Here is a 14,357-nt window from a genome sequence, read left to right as displayed (position 1 = left end):
TGCTTGGGAAACGAGCCTGGGGGCAAGGACAAGGGAAGTAGCGGACTTGTAGGCAAAGCAGGCTGCTGCCTAAATGGTGAGAGGTTGGGGATGACAGCCAAGTGCATCCGCCATGTTATCTCCCCTTAACCAGTCACGGTGCCTGGAATTCTCCCATTAGAGATTCATTCCCGGGGATGATACGTCAGCTCATAGTCATCCCATAGATTCCATAGTTCATATTCAGCTATGTCCATAATCATTCCATTTCCCTCATTCACAGAAAGGCTCTGATAAACTAATTCACAAGTAAAGTGCCTTTCAAATCGTAGAGAACGATCTAATTTTCACTTATTTATATAGGATTATGGGTTTAAAGCTGCAAGGGAACTTGGAAATCATCTGGTCCAACTTGTTCATTTGAAGCTGGGGAAACTGAGGCTGAGAAAGATGAAGTCAGTGTGATTCTGTATCTAAATTTCAATAACCAGTAAAGGTCTTTTGCCTCTAGGATGGGAGCAAGTTGGGAGGTTAGGGAAGGGAAGAAATAGGTCTAATGTATAAAACACCCCCCCAAAATTTTTATGGTCCTGAAGTGGTTTCTGTCTGCCAGAATATCAACACAAAAAATACAGCTGAGCATAGGGGCAAGGCTGGAGGGGAAGGCCAGGTCAGACTGGGACAGGTGGGTTCCAGGTAGTCAGTCTGTCAAATATTTATTAAGCACTTACTGCCAGCTACTAGGGATTCAAAAAGAGGCAAACAACAGTGGCTGTCCTGACAATCTAACAAGAAAACAAACAAATAAATATGTACAAACAAGCTCTTTATAGAACAAGAGGAAACACTGAAGAGAAGGAAGGCACCAGAATTTGAATGCTTCCTGTGGAAGGGATTTTGGTTGAGATTTAAGGTCACTACTTAAACTGACTACTACTAAAGGTCACTATTTAAAGACCTCACTACTGTGAGGTCAGTAGTCAGAGATGAGGAAAGAGGACATTTGAGGTCTATAGAACAGGCAGATAAGATGCCCATTGTATTTTATCTGTGGAACAACCAGGAGGCCGGTAACACCTGTGGAGCCAGTGAAAGGTTCTGAACAGGGACAAGCCAGTGTTCTCCTCCAGGTGTACTCTTTTCCCACCTGTGGGCAGGGCTTTGGGGCAAGGTGCAGTTCTCTGCCTTCTGCATCTGAGGAAAGAGGCCATCATCTCTACTGGAGTCTGTCAGTTCTGGCACCCCCGGAGTTCCTGCAGCTCTCTGGCAAGAACAGCTGTTGGGTTCCCTTCCATCCGATGCAGTTTCAGTGACTTTATCATTTTGATGTCCTTCCCTTCCTTTCCATCTCCTTGTGTTCCCCCTCCCCTTAGCTTTTTAGAAAGCATCAAAAGAAAATAAAATCTCCCCAAACTATTCAATCCCTCTAGGCACTTTCTGTTCTTTCTCCAGTCAAGTCTGTCTCCTGTGCAATACGCTTTCTGCAGCTGCTGATATTGGCCCCAAGGTAATGTAGTTCTGCATTGCTAGATGCTATAAACCCCCCCCTACAAGCCCACCAAGCCGCACCATCCCCAAATTAGAATGATAGTTCTCCATTTGGGCATCTGGATGCAGGAAGGAGAGGCTTCTGGGGAGTCAGCTATTGTGGATTTATGGTCTGGGCAGGGAGAGAGGCTAATAAATGAGGGTCTACTAGCTGGTGAACGTTTGAGAACAGTGACCAAGTTCATTCTTGACTTTGAGGCTTCCAAAGCATTAGAACTAAACACATTAAGGGGGAGGGGGAAGGGATCAGGAAAGATGCATCGATTGGTTCAGGAGGATATTGGGATTGTTTGTTGGGATGTGGTCCCGAGGGCTCTTGCTTTTTGTCCTGTTTATTCCTATCCTGTCCCCTTCCCCAAATTGTTCTGTTCTCAAGGACCTTTCTTTCTCCTAGCTTGTCCAATACAGCTTTGCCCACATATTTGGCTGTTTCTTTTGCCTATTACTAACATTCTGGCAGATAAATACTGCTTTGAGGTCATAGGGGGCTGAAAGGAATCCAGTGTGCTACAAGGAAGCCCATGACTCCTCTCTACTTTTCTTTTCTGTTAGGAGGTGTGTGATCCCTGATTTATCAAATGGAGAGAAACCCAACCATTACCTTGTGGCCAGACCTTCAAGATGTTTCTTGGATAAGGGTATTTTTAGTTTAATCCATCTTGCCAGTCAAATCCTGTCAGGCAGCATGGATTAAATTTTCTCTGGTTTCACACACTGTATAATAGACTTCATCTCCATGGAGATAAATAAAAATGAGTCATATCTAGAATTGGGGAGCCCAGTTCTTCTATTCACTGCCATCATAGATTCCAGAATCGGGGGTTGTTCAACCCCCAAGTTTCACAGTTTGTGATATCATCACCCAACAGAAGATTACACAATATTGCCACTAAGTGGATTCAGAAGAGGTTGAATGTTTGAACCAATGGTCCAATGTAGGAAGAAAGTCTTTAGTATAGTACTTCAGGGCTATGTTTAGCCTTTAGCTATTTTAATATTTTTCCAGTAACTTAGATAAAAGACATAGGTGACTAGCATGTAACTTTGCAGATAATACCAACATTGGGAAAGATAGCTACCACTAAAGAGTTAGGATGCAGAAAACCTTTCCAGAAAACCTTCAGGTTAGAATTTTGGTTGGAAGTGAAGATGAAATTTAATAGGAATAAATGAAAAATCTTATAATTAAATTAGACAAATCAGGCTTTCAAGCATAGAAAAACTTGATTAAGCAGCATTTTGTCTGAAGAAAAAGACTGGTAAATTTTTTTAATATAATACATTCTCAATATGAAAGTCCCATAAGATATGGAAGTCAAGAGGTTTAATTTGAGCCCATGTAAAGTGAGGCTATGTTAGGAGAGGCATAATGGACAGGGTGGTCATCCTGGCTAGTCAAATCCCATCTTGAATAATGATTGTTTCTCGGTATGACATTTTTAGAAAGGGTATAGATAAACTGGAAGAGGGAAACTTGGTAAATAAAGGAGTTTAGGATCATTCTATATAAACATCCATTGAACAAACTGGAGATGCTTAAGCAGGAGAAGAAACTTTGTATGGATTAACAAGACAGCTATTCTTTGAGAAACAGACAGATGTTCATTAAAAAATTATATGGAGTACTTAAGTGTGAAAACTAAGAAAGAAAAAAAAAAAGGAACTGAAGGAGAAGTAGCCTCTGATCTTGGTGACAGGAGGTTGCCAAGGGATTATCAAGGAAAAAGAAAGATTAGATTCATTCTGCTTGGACCACAAGGGCCTAACTAGAATCACCTGATGAAAATTGGAGACAGACGGATTTTGGCTTCAGACAAATGAAAAAAAACAACAACCATTTCTTCTTAATTAGAGATATTCAAAAGTTGACAAGACTGCCTTGGGAGATAATAATGGATTCTTTCTCACTTGAGAACTTCAGTATAGAGGTTGAATGACCACATGTTGAGCGTGTTGAAAAAGGGCTTCTTGAAAAATATCAGGTTAAAAAAGATGGCCTGAGGTCCCTTCCATTCTGAGAATCTGTGTTTCTAAAACTGTTCCCATCAACATCTACAGCATGACTACTAATACAAAGTAACATGCATTTTCCCTGTCCTGTGTTGCTCCCTTAATATTTGCCAAAGGACACAGGTGGGCTTACAGTTAGGAAGACTTTATTAGTTGTACTATCCTGGATTACAAATTTAATCTCTGCTTCCCTCAGTTTCCTCATATGTAAAACAGATATAATAATATAATAATAATCCCTCTCCCAGTATTGTTGTGAAAATCAAATGGATTAATATTTGTAAACAGAAGTATAGTGCCCATCATATAGGAGACATGATATAAATTGTACAATAATTATTATTATTAGCTTTTGACTTCCAAAGAGAAGGTGGGGTGGAACAACTTCAAGAGAGAGAGAGAGAGAAATGCTGAGGATATTTATGAGAAGGAGCTGCAGAGATGAGTTGGAAGACTTTGGAAAATTAGGAAAACAAGTTGATTTTGGGAGGAGAAAGTAGAGAAGGAGCTCAGGAAAATTAAAAGAAAAGGAATCAATTGAATGAGGACAAAATTTGAAGGAGGAAGATTAAAGGAGCTAAAGAGACAAATAAGAAAGACCCAAGGAGAAGGAGAAGGAATAAAGGATGAGAAGAAGAAATTTAGCAAGACAAGTTAGGTAAAATAAGTTAATTTGTTAAAGAGAGAAGAGAAGGGAAGTTGGGTATGCTTCTCAACTTCTATTATTGTTTTAACCATATCTATAATTTCATTGATACAGGAATTTCCCAGTAAGGAAACTCCTCCTACCAAGAAAGATTAATACCTTCTCTGAATCTTATTCTTAGTTACTTGGGGGCTTTGAAAAATATTCTCAGCTATAAAACTACATATACTTTGACCCAGCAATGCCATTCCTGGATCTGTATCCCAAATTGTGAAGGAGGGAAAAGGACCCACATGTTCGAAAATGCTTGTAGCAACTCTTTTTATGGTAACAAAGAATTGGAAAACGAGTAGATGCCCATCAACTGGGGAATGGCTGAATAAGTTGTGTGATATGAAAGTAATGGAATATTACCTATAAGTTCTATAAAAATGATGAACAAGCTGATTTTAGAAAGGCTTGGAAAGATTTATATGAACTGATAGTAAGCAAAACAAGCAGAACCAGGAATACATTGTACATTATTACAGCAAGACAATGTAATGATCAACTATGAAAGATTTGGTTCTTCTCAGTGGTTCAGTGATCCAAAAAAATCCCAACATTCTTTGGACAGAAAATGGCATCTGCATCCAAAAATTGAGCTATAGAGATTAAATATAAATCAACACATTTTATGTTCACTTCTTTTTTTTCTCTCCCATGGTTTTTCCTTTTTGTTCTGATTTTTTTCTTCCCTATATGATTCATAAAGAAATGTGCATTAAAATAAGTAAGTCAAAAAGAAAGAAAGAAAGAAAGAAAGAAAGAAAGAAAGAAAGAAAGAAAGAAAGAAAGAAAGAAAGGAAGGAAGGAAGGAAGGAAGGAAGGAAGGAAGGAAGGAAGGAAGGAAGGAAGGAAGGAAGGAAGGAAGGAAGGAAGGAAGGAAGGAAGGAAGGAAGGAAGGAAGAAAGAAAGAAAGGAAGGAAGGAAGGAAGGAAGGAAGGAAGGAAGGAAGGAAGGAAGGAAGGAAGGAAGGAAGGAAGGAAGGAAGGAAGGAAGAAAGAAAGAAAGAAAGAAAGAAAGAAAGAAAGAAAGAAAGAAAGAAAGAAAGAAAGAAAGAAAGAAAGAAAGAAAGAAAAAGGAAGGAAGGAAGCAAGAAAAAGGAAGGAAGGAAGAAAAAGGAAGGAAGGAAGGAAGGAAGGAAGGAAGGAAGAAAGAAAGAAAGAAAGAGAAAGAAAGAAAGAAAGAAAGAAAGAAAGAAAGAAAGAAAGAAAGAAAGAAAGAAAGAAAGAAAGAAAGAAAGAAAGAAAGAAAGAAAGAAAGAAAGAAAGAAAGAAAGAAAGAAAGAAAGATCTACCCAGGATCAAGAAGCCAGTAGTTGTCAGAGGCAAGATTTGAACTGAGTTCATTCCAAATTTAAGGCTGGCTGTACTCACTTTAATACATAAATTTGCCTCAAGATGTTGAGGTAACCAAGAGGTGAGGAGAGGACAACCCTAGAGATAAAATGACCCATAAGCATTTTGCATAGTAGTCTATAGGGGGGATTCTAGTGAGAAGGACAAAGACTAAGATTTTCACTTCTTGTAAATATAAAGAACAGTAAAAATTTTACTAGGACAGATAGGGGCACAGTGGAGAGAGTGCCATTCCTAGAGTCAGTGATGCTTGAGTTTAATCTGGCCTCAGATCCTGAGTGACCGAGAGCAACTTTAACTTTGCCTCAGTTTCCTCAACTGTAAAATTATCTGGAGAAGGAAATGCCAAACAGCACTAGTATCTTTGCCAAGAAAATGCCAAATGGAGTCTCAAAGAGTCAGACATGACTGAACAATAACAAACATTTTGCAGTGACTGTCATAGAGTGTGGAGTGCTTATATTTCTGCCCCAATCAACTGTTATTTATATTCAAAAAGTTCAGGCTATCCTCCATCCTGGAAGAGAAGGCATAGGTACTCAAAGAATAACCTCTCTGCATCCCAGGTATTGGGAACTAACAAGAATCATCCCAAATACCAAGGGATTCTAGTAGTAAAACCTAGAAGAGAATGAGATTGAAGAAACAGAGGAATCTTGATCTCTAGCAAGAGATTGGCGTGTAGAACAATGTAAAGGAGGGAGATTAGAAGAAAGATCTTTGGACATTTGATGGTAAATTTGATGGTTAATCTACAGGTAAAGGAAGAAGCTGGATACTTGGAGTAAGGAAGAGTTATTAAATGTCTGAGGCTGGATTTCAACTCAAGTTATCCTGAGTCCAGACCTAGAACTCTATCTACTAAGCCACCTAGTTACCTCCTGTGGATGATAGCAGGGGAAAGGGGAGATGGAGTGTTGTTTGTGAGGAATAGAGAGGAAGCCAATTTGGATGGATTATAGAATGTGAGTCATGATGAGCTTGAAAAAATAGATTAGGGACTAATTGTAAAAAGTTTTAAAAGGTAAACAGGGGAGTTTACATTTTATCTTGGGGAAGGGCTATAGGGAATGACAGGGTTTGATTTCTCAAGGGACTTGACATGATCAGATTTATAGCTAAGGAAAATCCTATTGGTAATTATGTAGAGATGGACTAGAGGGTGGGGAAGACCAATTAGGGTGCTATTGCATTAAATAGGCTCATCAACAGGTCCTGAACTAAGGTGGTGGCTGGAGGAGGTAGAATGAGGCATATAGGATAATATTAAGGTTATGAAGGCAGCACCTTCAGCAGAAATGAGGAAATTCAGAAGAAAGATGAGTTGGGGGTGGGAAGGGCAATACTGAATTATATTTTCAAAGTGTTTCATTCGAGCCATCTCTAAGACATCCAGTTTGAAATGTTCAATAGGTAATAAATGATGTGGGATTCAAATTTAAGGCTGATCCTAGAAATTGATATATCGTGGATCAGTGAATCAGTGCATAGAAATGGTAATTAAACTGATGGGAGTTGACAAGGCCATCAAAAAGAAAATGGAGAGAGTGGAGAGAAAATGGCATGGAGAACACATATTATCAAACGGTATGGTGGGGTCAATGAATAACCAAAGGAGATGGAGAAGGAGCAATCAGAGGAAGAGAAGTAGAAACATCTGGTGATATCTACTGATTGATAAAAGGGCGAATGTTTGTTGAAGTGATAACAATACCTGGAGGTATGCTATCCTTTTAGGAAACACCTCCAGAACATGCCAGAGAACCTCCTAAGTCTTTTCACAGTGGATCACTACTTCTTACTTCTTGTGATTCATACAGGAGGAAAAGATATTGCCAGAAGGAACTATTGTCACAGGTTAAAAAATCTTGGGCAAAACCCAACACCCTGATTACATAGGTGGCGTTTTCATGATTACTCCCTTCAGACATAAGAAATTTAGACAAGAAATACAAATTTGAAAAGTGAAGAGTGTCTAGACTTCTAGACTGAGTCTTAAAATATAGTGATGAGAGGCTCTTGGCCAGGAATGGGCTGCTCCTAGCAAGTGCTAGTAAGAATGGATTTTCCCAGAGTTTTGTAAATCTTATCAAAAGTTAAAATTAGAGAGGAAGAGCAAGATAATCTAGAATGTGTATTCACTCAATTAGATAATAAACAAATAGGAAGAAGTGCACTTTAAACACACAAATATTCAAAGGACACACAACACAAGGAAAGGAGCAGTAGTCATACTCATGGTTCTGGATCTTCATACAAAAATGTATAAATTACATGTAAGAAATGAAAGAAAATTTGAACTCACAGATATCACTATGACTTGATAGATGGTGAATGAAAGAAATAGGACTCTGGAGAGGTGTACCTTATTCAAAAGAAACAGAACTGGTAAAGTTAGGATTGAAGTACCATTGAATTAAGAGGATAAATTCATGGAAGTAAAGGCAGGAACAGAAGGGAGAAAGCATGGTGAAGTACATCTTGGTGAAGATCAATACGGTGAAAAAGGAAATAGAATAAAAATTAGGGAAAAACATTACAGACCTGGAACAGTCTTTTTGACAGTGTTTGAAACTTTTAGATAAAGGGAAAGTTTACCCAGATTTTAATCAAGCATTTGATAAAGAATCTCATTCCATTTTTTTTTTTTTGGTGAAAATCTTGTAGAAAACAATAAATAAAGAAATTTATGGCATGCTTACTAAATAGACAGATGGCAACAGATATGGGAGGGAGAGAAGAACAGATAAGTTCAAGTCAGGATTCAAAAAATTTTGACAGATTAGATTAGAAATTAATAGAAATTAGTTTAAAGTCTTATGCTATGTTGTATCTGACTCTAGTATGTTGTATCTGACTCTGTGATGCCATGGATCTTACTGTCCATGGGATTTTCCTGACAAAGATACTGGAGGAGTTTGCCATTTTCTTCTCCAGCTCTTTTTACAGATGAGGAAACTGAAACAGACAGTCTTTTTATATAGATTAAGAGGGCCTTAGTTTTCTTGCCTCTTACATCATTCTGTTAACTCATGTTGAGTTTGTAGTTCACCGAAACCCCAAGTTTTGTTGTTGTTTCTTTTTTTCAAAGAATGAGTTGTTACAAAATGGCCTGATGATCAGAGAATAAACCTAAGGAAGGACAATGAATAAATTAAATCACAAAGTTAGGTTGTGAAAAGATAGCCTAATGGAATGTTGGATTGAATCAAATAAGAGGAAATATAATAGGGAAAAATGCAAAGTTTTTTTTTCTTGGTTTCAAAAAATCAACTCTATAAAGACAAGATGAGAGAAACATGAAAGTTCTATCTAGGAATTTTTATGAATAGATTTCAGGAATAAGAGAATGATAGTCCCAGTCTACAATATATTAGTCAGATCACAACTGGAGTGTGCTATTAGGTTCTTGGGAACACATTTTGAAAAGGAATTGATACACTGTACAACTATGGAGGAGAAACTCAAATAGTGAAGGGAATGGCAGAAAAATCTTGAATTCAATGAAGAAAATTGGGTCCAAATCCTAATTGTGCCATTTAGCCTTTTGGTTGGCGGATAACAGGTGCTTAATAAAAGCTACTGAACTGACTAATGCCACCTGTTACTTGTGCAACTATATGGGAACCACTGAACCTCTCTGGAGCAAAATGAGACTAGACTAATGTATGGTATGGATCTAAATCTGTGATTCTACAACCTTGTAACCTCCAGGACTCTTATTTTCCTCTTTATAAAATGAGGATGATGGATTATGGTATTTAAAGTCCCATTCATCTGTAAATCCTACGAATTTCTAAGATTTTTTTTCTATCTCTTCTGTACTTTAAATCTAGCCAGAACAAATTTCTCTCTATTTCCTTTATGTGAAAACCTTCTTCTTGGCAGTTCTTATCACCTGGAGCAATCCTTCTCTATATTTCTGTTTGTCTCTTTGACTTCCCACCCACTTCCCCCTCAGATCTTATTTTTGGACTTCTCTTCTGTCCCTTTTTTTCTGTGCCTTTTAATTGCATGGAAACAAGGGAATGAAAGCAACAATAATAGCTTGTTATTGGTCTTATGATTCGATGCTTTAATTTGTTCAGAGAACTATATTTTTATACTCTGGCTTTCACTAATTTATGCTACATGCAGAAGCCTCCCTAATTGGGAATTGCTTTTTTGGGGGGTTAATTTCTGTATTTGTTTTCTGTATATTTTCCCCTCCTTTCAGTGAGTACTGAAGCCCTTACTGCTCTGTCAACATTTTCAGTAGTCTTTATAACTGTATAACAACCCAAAGAGTTTCACTGGGAAAAAATAGAGGCATAATCAAAGAATCCTATAATGGGAAAAAATGCTTAGGGATTATCTCATTCAACCAATCCATCCCTCATTTTACAGATTGGTAAACTGAGAGACAAAGTGACTTATCCCAAATGACATGGGTAGAATTGGTCCTAGAGCCCAGATCTATTGACAGGTAGCTCTCTGTATTATTATTATTATTATTATTATTATTAAAACAAAACAATATTACTTGTGCAGGAAGAAGTTGAGGATAGTTGGCTTAAGAAGATCAAAGAAAGTTTTCTGTAAGAAACAGAGCCTGGAATCAGGAAAACCTGAGTTCAGATCTAGCCTCAGGCATTTACTAGCAGTTTGGCCCTGAGCCACTTAATATAATCTGTTTGCCTCAGTTTCCCCATCTGTAAAATTAAAATGATAACAGCACTTTTATCTCTAAGAGGTAAGGATACCTCCTTGTTGTAAGGATAAAATAAGATAATAATTATCAAGTACTTCACACTGTGCCTGACACATAGTAAAAGGCTATACAAATGTTAGATATTATTATTATTGTTGTTGTTATGGAAAGAGACCTAGGATTGCATGTCCATGCCTTGTCTAGTGTCTGGATTGTGTATTATCCTATTAGCCCTGAATTCTGACACTTAACTCTTAATACCTTGGTCAAAATTCAAGGAGTTTCCAGACCAGGTCACTGACCAAATATCTGGGAAAACAAATGAGACATCATGGATAGAGAATTGGGAGGAACCTCGATGGTCACTATTCCAAATATCTCATTTTACAAATGAGAAAACTGAAGCCCAGAGAGGTTAACTAGTCATAGACCTAAACAGCTGCTAATACTTGGTTATTGTCCTTCACAAGCTCACTCATACATGTTTCCTTCTTTCTACTTCATACAACTATCACCATAGTTCTAGCCTTTGTCATCTTGTGCCTGGATTATTATAGACACATTCTGACTGGCATCCTCTCTTAAATCTCTTCCCATTCTAATCTGATTTCCATTTAGCTACCAAGGTGATTTTCCTAAAGGGTGGGTCTGACCTCATCACTCTCCTACTCAATATCTTCTAGTTTACTCCCAGGATCAAGTGTGTGTGTGTGTGTGTGTGTGTGTGTGTGTGTGTACGTACATGTAACTTTCCCCCTACTTTTTCAGTTTTCCTATACTTTACTCCTCTCCATTCTGAGATCCACCTATATTGATCTACTTTCTGTTCCTCAAACACATGATACTTCCTCTTCTGTATCCATATCTTATATTGATTGTCTCTCATGCTTAGAATGTTGTTTCTTTTCACCTTCCCTTCTTAGAATTCATGGCATCTTCATCATTCAGCTCAAATGCTATTTTTTGCATTTCCTATTCAACAAGGATCCTAGAACCTTCTACTTTGAGGTTATCTTCCATCTGTTTTGTAATGTTTTATACATATCTATTGATTAGAATTAGAATGAAAATTCCTTTTTTGTATCCTTAGCACTAAACACATAGAAGGTGCTTAATAAATGCAGTTGATGGAGAGTAAGCATCAGAGGTAAGATTTGAATTCAAGACCTGATTCCAAAGCTGATTCTCTTTCCTTTTTAGCACAGAGTTGAGGGAATGTCTGAATAAAGAGGAGAAAGGAAGGGCAGAGAAGTATAATAATTTGGGTCCAGATTGTGAAGGGCCTCAGAAACCATCAACTGTTGCCAAGAAATTTTGGAGCACATCATCAAGGCCTCATTTCTTCCCAAGGTGGATCATCTATGCTGGCGGGGAGCAAAAAAAGAAACAGGAAATGTGGATTGGAAAGGAAACTTTGCAATTCCTGTGAACAGGAGAAACCCATTTCCTTAGGGTCTTATTGCTGAAGACCCCAAGGAGAACTAAGATTCATTAAAAGCCCATTGACAAAAGATGATCTGTCTCTTAATTAGGAACCCAGACTGCTTGAACAAACTTCAAAGGTCTGAACAAGAGCCCTGGGGAGAAGAATCCTATTAACTGGGGGAAACCCTTTAGCTAAGGGTTCCCCAAACAACAGCAACATTTATTAGGTACATACTGTGTGTAAGGCATCGAGTTTAGTTTTGGGGCTACAAAGACAAAAATTTAACAGTCCCTGCCCTCAAGGAGTTTACATTCTACCAAGGAAGACATATATATATATATATATGTGTGTGTGTGTGTGTGTGTGTGTGTGTGTGTGTGTGTGTGTGTGTGTACATATATAAGTAAGTATAGTTATATATAAAAATATATATAGGTTTACTTATATATAAGTATACATATATATACTTGTATATATTTATATATAATGTATGTTATATACATATAAACAAATATATGTATATATTTATATGCATATAAGTATATACATGTATATATTTACATATATACACACATATAATGAATAAAGACAAAATAGATACAGATAGTTTGACACTGATATGAGGTAATTGCTTCTGTAATTCATGCTTGCACTGGGAGTCCTGGTTCCCAGAAGGCAGATGACTTCTACCACTTATGATTCTTTTTTTTTTTTTTTTTTTTTTTTTTTTTTTTTTTTAAATTTCTTTTTTTTTTTATTATTATATATATATTTTATAATATTATCCCTTGTATTCATTTTTCCAAATTGCCCCCCCTCCCTCTATTCCCTCCCCCCGACGACAGGCAATACCATACATTTTACATGTGTTACAATATAGTCTAGGTACAATACATGTGTGTGAATATCATTTTCTTGTTGCACAATAAACATTAGAATCCGAAGGTACATGCAACCTGGGCAGACAGATATTAGTGCTAACAATTTACATTCGCTTCCCAGTGTTCCTTCTCTGGGTATAGTTATTTCTGTCCATCATTGATCAACTGGAAGTGAGTTGGATCTTCTTTACGTTGAAGATTTCCACTTCCATCAGAATACATCCTCATACAGTATTGTTGTTGAAGTGTACAGTGATCTTCTGGTTCTGCTCATTTCACTCAGCATCAGTTGACCTAAGTCTCTCCAGGCCTCTCTGTATTCCTCCTGCTGGTCATTTCTTACAGAGCAATAATATTCCATAACCTTCATATACCACAATTTACCCAACCATTCTCCAACTGATGGACATCCATTCATCTTCCAGTTTCTAGCTACAACAAAAAGAGCTGCTACAAACATTTTGGCACATATATGTCTCTTTCCGCTCTTTAGTATTTCTTTGGGATATAATCCCAGTAGTAGCACTGCTGGGTCAAAGGGTATGCACAGTTTGATAACTTTTTGGGCATAATTCCAGATTGCTCTCCAGAATGGCTGGATTCTTTCACAACTCCACCAGCAATGCATCAGTGTCCCAATTTCCCCACATCCCCTCCAACATTTGTCATTATTTGTTCCTGTCATCTTAGCCAATCTGACAGGTGTGTAGTGGTATCTCAGAGTGGTCTTAATTTGCATTTCTCTGATCAGTAGTGATTTGGAACACTCTTTCATGTGAGTGGATATAGTTTCAATTTCTTCCTCTGAGAATTGTCTGTTCATATCCTTTGACCATTTATCAATTGGAGAATGGTTCGGTTTCTTATAAATTATGGTCAGTTCTCTATATATTTTGGAAATGAGACCTTTGTCAGAACCTTTGTTTTTAAAAATATTTTCCCAATTTGTTACTTCCCTTCTAATCTTGTTTGCATTAGTATTATTTGTACAGAAACTTTTTAGTTTGATGTAATCAAAATCTTCTATTTTGTGATCAATAATGATCTCTAGTTCTCCTCTGGTCATAAATTCCTTCCTCCTCCACAAGTCTGAGAGGTAGATTATCCTCTGGTCCTCTAATCTATTTATTATCTCCCTCTTTATGCCTAAATCATGGACCCATTTTGATCTTATCTTGGTATATGGTGTTAAGTGTACCACTTATGATTCTAAAGGCAATCTTAAAGGTCTAGGTTTCTATCACTGAAATTTATAAGTACCCACCTGTGTGCTTCCATTAATATTAATCAGATTCAATTACTTTTTTTTAAAAAAAGGTATTTAGAATCTCCTGTCAAATGTTGATGGTGCCCTTTCTCCCAAACTACCTTGCATTTAAATATTTTATTTGTATTTATTCTTTATATTTATTCAGCATAAATAGGTATACATTCCCACACATATGTCTATGGCTATATTTATATTTCTCTTTTATATTAGAATGTAAATTCTTTGGAAAGAGTGGATATTTCATACCCTGAATATGTTTCCCAGCACCTAATACAGTTGCTTAAACACAGTAGGCACATAATAAATATTTTTAATTGATTGATTGATACTATGGTGCTATTGAAAAGTAGACGAGTCCTTCAAAAGTTTGGAACTGGCTCCCAAGTACTCCTGGGAAAGTGGGCTTAAATGTAAGGACTATTGAGCCGAGGGGCAAATGAACAATTCCTGGTTACTGGAAGTCCTTTTTTGAGTCCATAGTTAGTATTTTGAATTGAAGAATCATGG

This window comes from Sminthopsis crassicaudata, chromosome 2, assembly GCF_048593235.1.
Source record: "Sminthopsis crassicaudata isolate SCR6 chromosome 2, ASM4859323v1, whole genome shotgun sequence".
Lineage (NCBI taxonomy): Eukaryota > Metazoa > Chordata > Mammalia > Dasyuromorphia > Dasyuridae > Sminthopsis > Sminthopsis crassicaudata.
The sequence above is the reverse complement of the archived record's forward strand: the minus strand, read 5'-3'. Positions refer to the sequence as shown.